Source organism: Psammomys obesus, unplaced genomic scaffold (assembly GCF_907164565.1).
Source record: "Psammomys obesus unplaced genomic scaffold, mPsaObe1.curated_primary_1811, whole genome shotgun sequence".
In the NCBI taxonomy this organism is placed as follows: Eukaryota; Metazoa; Chordata; class Mammalia; order Rodentia; family Muridae; genus Psammomys; species Psammomys obesus.
In genome coordinates this window covers 919,118-925,825 of record NW_026596287.1, presented here as the reverse complement: position 1 = coordinate 925,825, position 6,708 = coordinate 919,118, and the positions used below count along the sequence as shown (strand labels likewise).

At 40.0% G+C, this 6,708-nt stretch overlaps 1 pseudogene; it reads left to right on the top strand.

The window, feature by feature from the left end:
* The first annotated feature begins 748 nt into the window (after window positions 1-748).
* Window positions 749-1,655, top strand: LOC129668864 (vomeronasal type-1 receptor 4-like; annotated as a pseudogene).
* The last annotated feature ends 5,053 nt before the right edge of the window (window positions 1,656-6,708 follow it).

The following is a 6,708-nucleotide window of genomic DNA, read 5'->3' as shown; positions in this document are numbered from 1 at the left end:
AGGTTGATGAGCTTGCCATTAATGTCTGGAGCATATTTCATTATGTGCAGATATGCGGTATGGTATGGTGATTTCTAGAAAGCACTGAAACAGACAATAATTATCTCTCTGTCAGAGGAGTAGTTGAAAGGCAATAACTGACGTATTTAGAGTCATAAGGACACCTGGACCCAAACCTGGGCACAAAGCTAAGTTCCTGCAGGTCACGTGTGAGATCATCAGGATATAGACATTTAAATAATCCTGTGAGTTTAGCAGGAAAGACTTCAGTGAACAGAGCATTCCAAGTACTCAGAATACACACAAACCCATGCAGCCACTGAAGCATCAAGATTCTTCTTAATGTAAGAAAGGTGCCCAAAGATTAATATAAATCCCTGAGAAATGAGAATGGAGCTTCTGGACATGAAGAACACCATCCTGCCAAGGTCTAAGTTCTGGAATCAGCTTGGACTGATGTAGAACAGAGCAGCCATTTTATAGTGTGGAACTAAAAAAAAAATCTTTTAAAATTTTAGATTTGAATAACAGTTTCCATATGTACTTGTCAGAGCACACACATTAGCCCGGAGTCCACCGGAAAAGGGACATAATCTGCAGCTTTACAGGTGTCCATCACTGCCTCTGCAAAATCAGAATATGCTGTTATGCAAAATTTATTGTTCAGATCCTTGTGAAACAATACTGATGCTTTCTTGAAAAGGTCTTTGCATTCTGGATACAAGTTTTTTCCACCTATTAAGTAAAAATGGTTTTGACGTTTATTAAGGAAACATTTTTTCTCATCATGACTACGGTCGGCACCTTTGGGAACATTTCTATTTCTGTGAATTACATGTTCAGTTGGTGGGGAGGCCCTGAGAAGAAACTCATACACCTTATTCTCATGCACTTGGCTTTTACAAACATCATACTCCTTCTTGCAAAAGGATTGCGAAAGACAGTTGTAGCTTTTGGGCTGAGAAACTTCCTGGATGACATAGGCTGTAAGATCCTCATTTACCTGGAGAGGGTGGCCCGTGGCCTCTCCATCTGCACCAGCAGTCTCCTTGCTGTGGTCCAGGCCATCATCATCAGTCCCAGAGCATCTGGGTGGAGGAGGCTCAGACCAAAGTCTCCATGGCACATCCTTCCATTCTTCTCAGTCTTTTGGATACTCAATGCTTTAATAAGTATGAACCTAATCCCTTCCATTAAAAGTACTAGCCTGAATATATCTCAGCTTAAGAATGACTACAACTATTGTTATTTTATGCTAGAAAGTCAGAAAATAAAAAGGATTGTTCTCCCTCTCATGGTCCTCAGAGATGCAGTGTTCCAGGGTGCCATGGGAGGGGCCAGTGGCTACATGGTATTTCTTCTCCACAAGCACCACCAGCATGTCCTCTACCTTCAGAACTCCAAGCTTCTCTACAGAACTCCCCCTGAGCTGAGAGCTGCTCAAAGTGTCCTTCTTCTCATGCTCTGTTTTGTTTTCTTCTACTGGACAGATTGTGCCTTTTCTCTATTTCTAAGTCTCTCTTTAGGAGACTATTCTTTGATGATAAATATTCATGAATTTCTCACTTTTGGTTATGCAATATTCAGCCCCCTGGTACTGATTCACAGGGAGGGCCTTCTGGCTGAGTGTTGGTATGCTCAGTGGGAGAAACTAAGAAAATGTTTCTCTCCTGTATCTGTTCAATACGTGTGAATGAACTTTCAGTTCTGCAAAGTTGATAGTAAAAACTTCCACAAGGCACAACAGCTTAATCATGTGCTTACTCTTAGACAACAGTCTTGGTGAGTCACACCCTTGAGGTAAGAGAGATCTTATCTAATTACAGTAATATAGAAACTTCACTTTCTATTTTGCCACTCTTTTGAAGGGACTTTATTAACTTTTTATGTTTGCATAAACGTATTGTTTATGAAGAGCTTGTCTGCAGTTTTAACTGTTTTTGCAAGTGCATGCCTGGTGCCTGCAGATGCTGGAAGAGATCCTCAAATTACCTGTGATGGACTGGAGTTAGACAGATGGTTATGAACCAAAACATGGTTGCCAGGAACTGAATCCTCCACCTCTGAAAGTCAGCCAGTTTTCTTAATGGCTGAGCCATCTCTCCAGCACTGAGGAAGTGGCTTTGATTAGGATTTGTAAAATTGTTTTTATCACTACCGTCACTAGAAGCACGCAGATGGATCTGGTAACTTTTATCAAAATTCATAGTGGTTTACGAATGTTAGATCAAGAAATTTTTGATTTGTACTGAACCCTGTGCTTGCAAAATGTTAGTACCTCAAGGCTATTTTGTGCTTAATCAAAGTGTCTGGAAGTATCTATCAATGGACAAGACTGTATAGAATTCTGAAAGGATGATTTGTGCTGTGCAGTTAGACAAACAGAAGACCAATTCACCAGTGTCTGAAACATTTCATTTGTGTTATCTTCAGGAAAGTTCTTTGCAAGAATAGACAGTAGATACAAGATAAACTAGATAACGAGTACACATTAAACTTTCATTTTATATCTGGTCTATAGTTTCTATGTTGATTTAAAATGTGGATTTTTCTTTTGCAAGATGAAAAGCAGACTGAGATTGTGTGCAGCTGCCCTTTGTTAACACCCAGGTGCTCTCCACAGCCCCATCCAGCTCTTTATCACCAAAGAACTGTGGAAGAATCTGATTCCACGTCCATTTAAGTGCAGGATTCACTGCTTAATTTCTTAAATTGGTTCCATACAATAAGATACTGACATAGTTCTAAGAACCTCATAAACACATTCTGAAAAGTATATATTGATAGAATCATTGAACATGAAATTTTAGTATTGTTATAGATAAGTTTATGCCTTACTTTAAAAATTTTTTTCTTGTCATTATCTTCAGAACAGGGTGTGTGGGTGGGTAGAATTATTCTCTGCAGTTTCCAAGGGTATCTGAGCACTTCCAATTCACACCAGTGAGAATCTTTAATATATTATTAAATTATTTATTAAATTATGAATTATGAAATTTTTTGGTATCCTCGGGCTTTTAAAAAGAACCATTCTTGCCTTCTTTGTTACTTTTTTCTTTCTGTTTCTGGTCCTACATCCAAAATGTAACAAAGTACATTATCACATAGAATTGAATAAAAAACAAACACAGAAACACACAATAATACTGTCCCTTTTAGAGAATGATTCTCAAATGCCTGCTTTTGCTTTACATAAAGGGTATTTATCTCAGGTCATTGAATCTGCAAAGAATGGGTGTATACTGTGCCCCCCCAAAAAAAAACAATATGCATAAGTGAAAATGATGAAGGAAGGTATCAGGAGATGTCATTCATATGGGTTCAGCTTACAGGGCAGAGTGGAAGTGACCAGCGTGAGTAGCTATCTCCCAAAGCAGAGTGGTCTCTGTTCATTTCGTGGCTCTGTTTCCAAAAGTGCTAAGGAAACTTGTAAGGATGAAGAAATTAATAAACAATTAAAGTGTGTTAAAAACCATGAATGTTGGTCACAAAATCCACAGAAAAGCACAAGGGACAGGGTTCTCCTTTAAAGGGTGCCGTGTGGGTTTGACACTCTACGTGAGGCTCAGACTCACAATTTAGCCCTCACTAGTGCACACAGAGTTGTGGAAGTACCCCTCCCCCAACAGATTGCATCCTGGGACATTGCTGCATAGCTGTTTTCTTCAGAGTGAATTATTTCCTCCTGGATGGACCGAGGAGACTTACAAGCCTGGGGAAGTTCGCCAAACTTAGAACCAAACGTAGAGACTCACAAGACCTTCTTCCCAGGGAGATATAAGCAGTAACCATTTGTTAAGTTGCTAAGACAAGAAGACACTCTCTTTCATGGAACACTGTCTCCAAATTGGGCAGGAAATGCCAGTGTGCTCTTTAAATTCTTGTCAAATTAACACAAGCTGGAGTCATCTTGGAAAAGGAATCTCAGATGAGGAAATGCCTCCATTAGATTTACCTCGAGGCATATCAATGTAGCATTTACTTGATTTTGATCGATATGAGAGAATTTAGCCCACATTGGGTGATCCTGAGTTATATAAAAAGGTAAATCAAGGTAGGCATTGAGAGCAGGCTAATAAACAGCATTCCTCTGAGAGTCTGTGTAGGGAGATGGCTTGACCCAAATCTTTCTCAGAGGAGAGAACTTTAGTTCTGTGTCCTTGTCCAGGCATGTACTTGGAAGGGCGTCTCTGACACTGGAGTCAGTGTCACAAGTGAGTAAGGGTTGTGGCTCTGGGAACTGGACTCTTCCCCTGGGCTGTGGTTCTCAGTCCTAGGAAATCTGTGTCTGAGGTACCCTGTGATCTCTTTGCCCTCACTATCTGTGGAGAAGAGGATATCAAGTCTCAAAATAAAACGGGCTGAACTCTGGGACACTTTGGAAAAACCAAGCCTACAATTCATATGTATAGAAGAAGAGAACCAACATAAAATCATAGAAGAAAACTTCCCTAATTTATGTAATGAGATGCATTTGTGGTAAGAAACATAGAGAAAAACCAAAAAGCACAAGAAAATAAATACCCAATGTCAAAAAATATTCAAAACTGCAAACACACAGATAGAAAATCTATTGAAAGCTGAAAGACAGAAAAATGAAGTCACTTATCATACTGGAGAGGTTGTGGAGAAAGAGGAACCCTCCTCCATTGCTGGTGGGAATGTAATCTTGTACAACCACTCTGGAAATCAATCTGGGGCTTTCTCAGACAACTAGGAATAGCACTTCCTCAATATCCAGCCATACCACTCCTAGGCATATACCCAAAAGAGGCTCAAGTACATAAAAAGGACATTTACTTAACCATGTTTTAGCAGCTTTATGTGTAATAGTCAAAAGCTGGAAACAGCCCAGATGCCCCTCAACTGAAGAATGGATGCAGAAATTGTGGTACATCTACACAACGGAGTATTACTCTGCAACGAAAAGTGAGGAAATCATGAAATTTGCAGGTAAATGGTGGGACCTGGAAAGGATCTTCCTGAGTGAGCTGTCCCAGAAGCAGAAAGACACACACGGTATATACTAACTCATATAGACATATAACATAGGATAAACCTACTAAAATCTGTACATCTAAAGAAATTAATCAAGAGAGAGGACCCTGACTAAAATGCTCAGTCCCCATCCTGAAAGGCAAAGAGGATGGACATCAGAAGAAGAAGAAAACAGGAAACAACCTAGGAACCTGACACAGAGGGTCTCTGAAAGGCTCTGCCCTGCAAGACTATCAAGGCAGACTCTGAGACTTATGGCCAACTGTTGGGCAGAGTGTATGGAATCTTATGAAAGAAGTGGGAAATAGTAAGATCTGGAGAGGACAGGAACCCCACAAGGAGAGCAACAGAACCAGAAAATTTGAACACAGGGGTTTTCCCAGAGACTCATATTCCAACCAAGTACAAGGCCTGGAGATACCCTAGAACCCCTGCACAGATGTGGTCCATGGCAGTTTAGTGTCCATGTGGGTCACATAGTAATGGGAAGAGGGACTGCCTCTGACATAATCTGATTGCCCTGCTCTTTGATCACTTCCTCCTGAGGGGATAGCAGCCTTACCAGGCCACAGAAGATGACATTGCAGCCACTCCTGATGTGATCTGATAGACTAAGATCAGAAGGAAGGAGAGGAGGACTTCCCCTATCAGTGGACTTGAGGAGGGGCATGTGTAAAGAAGGGAGGAGGGTGTGACCAGGAGGGGAGGAGGCAGGGGCTTATGGGGGGCTGCAAAGTGAATAAAGTGTAATTAATAAAAGTTTAAAAAAAGGCAGATCCAACCAAATAACAACTGACTTCTCTATGGAGACTATGAAAGTGAGAAGGATTCATAGCAATGTTACATAAATTTTGAAAGAATACAGATGCCAGCCCTGACACCTATACCCAGCAAACTATCAATAATAATTGAAGGCAAAAGGAAAGCTTTCCATAATAAAAACAGATTCAATAAAGTTATTAGCACTATGCCAGCCCACCAGGGGATACTGAAAGGAATACTTAAGTATGAAGACATGGCTTAGCATGCCCAAGAGAGCCAGAATGTTTCATTAAAAGAGGTTTAATAAAATACAACATGATTAAAATGGCATAAATTAATGCACAAAGTTTGATATACATACATATTTTGAGAACTATGAGAACCTAATAAAGAGACACAGACTAACAGGTTGGATTAGAAAACAGTATGTTTATTTATTTGTTTGGTTGGTTGGTTTTTCAAGACAGTATTTCTCTCTGTGTAACCCTGGCTGTCCTGGAACTTGCTCTATTGACCAGGCTGGCCTTGAAGTCACATAGATTCATCTGCTCTAGGTGGTGCCACCACTGTCCAGCCAAGTCCATCTTTTATAGCCCCAAGACACACACTTTGCCATGGGCTCTATATCATCTTAGGGTAAAATGATGAAAAAGAGCATAACAAGAAAATGGGCTCCAGAAACAAACAGTCATAGTTGTTTGAATTTCTGACAAAGACTTTGAAACCAAAACTACTCAGAAGAGCTAGTTTGAAAGAACACTGCACACTTATTGAAGGAGAAACAGATCAAGAAACAATACAATTCTAAACACTTATGCACTAAACAAGGCACACAAGTTTGTAAAGAAATACTACTACACTGAAACTTACATATTGATCTTCATAGAGTGATAGTGGATGATTTAAATACTCTTGCTTAATGACTCTCTCACAGTTATCAAAATAAAT